Genomic DNA, 2,296 nt, shown 5'->3' on the forward strand with positions numbered 1-2,296 from the left:
TGGATATTTTTGGACTTAAGAAAGTATAAGTTTTCTGGTATCCTTTAGGTTAGGTTAGGTTAGGTTGGAGTGGCAGCCCCGCGCCGAGCGCGGAGCACACGTGGGCTGGAAAAGCCCGTTGTGATACCATTGGCCGAAGCCATTTATTTCTTTCCCTTCCTTAGTAATTGAACCACCGAGTGCGCTTTATATAACACAAAAAGTCGAGGACGTTCGCCGAGCTCAAATCGGCTAAACAATCTAGAAAGTACTTGTTGAAGAATCGGTTGCGCGTGTTGGCCAGGGCGGGACAATGGCAGAGATAGTGTTCAACGGTCTCCACCTCTTCCTCGTCTCTGCAACTGCGACAAAAATCGTTGGTGGGGTATCCTAGCCTTTTTCCGTGTGTACCCATCAGGCAGTGTCCGGTGATAACCCCAACTACTAATCTGAGAGAGGAGCGGTCCAGCAGGGTAAGAGCTATGGATCGCTTTACATCAATTTTTGGCCAAATTTGCCTGGTAGTATGGCAGGTGGTTTCCACAGCCCACCTGAAATTTACCTCCTCGACGAGTTCCGTCATTAGTCTGTGTTTGCAGGAGGTTAGAGGTATGCCCGCGTTCTGAGCAGAATTCACTTCAGATATTTCCGTCCCTCTCCTTTCCAGCTCGTCGGCTAGGCAGTTGCCAGGAATGTCCCTATGTCCGGGGACCCATACAACAGTCAAGGAGCATTTTGATGCCATCAGGTTGAGAATCTTCCTGCATTCTATGGCTACTTTGGGCGTTGTTCCGTTAGAATTGAGAGATTTGATAGCAGCCTGGCTGTCAGAATAGATAGCAATAGGCCGTCCTGGAGGGGCGGAGGCTGTAACCCACCGTGCCGCCTCCATTATGGCGTTTAATTCTGCTTGAAAAACACTACAATGGTCCGGTAAGCGAAAACTGAGGTTTGGCGCGAGTTCGTCAGAGTAGATCCCGCTACCCACTCTTTTGTTAAGCTTGGAACCATCTGTATATATGGCCGTAGACCCTGGGTTCAGGTCTGTGGCCCCTTCCCATTTGTTCCTCTCTGGGATCCTTGTGGAGAATTTGTTGTCTAAGCAGAGTAGAGGAGTGGTAGAATCTATCTGTCGTAGATTATCCGGTAGAGTTTTAAGTACTTTTGCGTGTCCGAACCTGAGGTCTCTCCACGGCTGGATTGTATTTAACCTGACCGCACTGCAGCCGGCACGAAATTTTCCGTAGAGATCCACAGGTGGAAGATTTAACATTATTTCCAGAGATTTGGTAGGAGTAGTGGGCAGTGCTCCCGGGACTAGCATGGCAGCCGTCCTCTGCACCCGTTCCACCTTGGCTCTGGACAAAGTGTTGTTTAGCGCAGGCCACCATACGGTGACCCCGTAGAAAAGGATGGGTTTTATCACAGCTGTGTACATCCAGTGTACTATGTGTGGTTTTATTCCCCATTTTTTGCCTATTGCCGTCTTACTGGCATAAAGGGCGGTATTGGCCTTTCTGGAGCGGTCTTCAATGTTCCGCTTCCAGTCAAGTTTTTTTGTCTAGAATAATTCCAAGGTATTTGACCTCGGTTGAGGGAGTAAGTGCCACTCCGTTTAGGGTGGGAGGTTTAAATAAGGGAGTTTTATACTTCCTTGTAAAAAGTACCATTTCCGTTTTGGTAGGATTGACGGTAAGTCCACATTCCTTGGACCAGATGTTTACCAGACCGAGTGCGTTTTGCAATAACTCACTCAGGACCTGAAGATGTTTGCCCGTTGCCACGATTGCTATGTCATCAGCGTACGCTATGACTTGACAACCGGTGCCCTTTAGGCTTAGAAGTAGGGTGTTCACTGTTAGATTCCAGAGCAGAGGGGAGAGAACGCCCCCTTGGGGGGTGCCTCTGGTCACACACTTTGTGATGGAACCATCCCCCAGTTCTGATAGAATAGTTCTCTTCTCAAGAAGGAGCCCAACAAAATCCACCAGACCCCGCTGCACCCCCGCCATGAGAAGGGAGTTAACAACAGACTTCGGGTAGACGTTGTTGAAAGCACCCTCGATATCGAGAAAAACTCCGAGCGTGTATTCCTTTAAGGCCAATCCTTTTTCAATCGTCGATACGATTTCATGGAGTGCGGTATCCACGGATTTACCTTTGGAATATGCATGTTGGTTCGGGGAGAGGTTGTAATTTTTTATATTCCGTCGAATATATTCGTCGATGAGCCTCTCTAGAGTTTTAAGGAAGAATGAAGTGAGGCTTATAGGCCTGAAATTCTTCGGTTTCACATGTGCGGCCTTGCCTCCTTTTG

This window comes from Rhagoletis pomonella, unplaced genomic scaffold (assembly GCF_013731165.1).
Source record: "Rhagoletis pomonella isolate Grant_MI unplaced genomic scaffold, Rhpom_1.0 Rhpom_scaffold_00147, whole genome shotgun sequence".
NCBI classification, from domain to species: Eukaryota; Metazoa; Arthropoda; class Insecta; order Diptera; family Tephritidae; genus Rhagoletis; species Rhagoletis pomonella.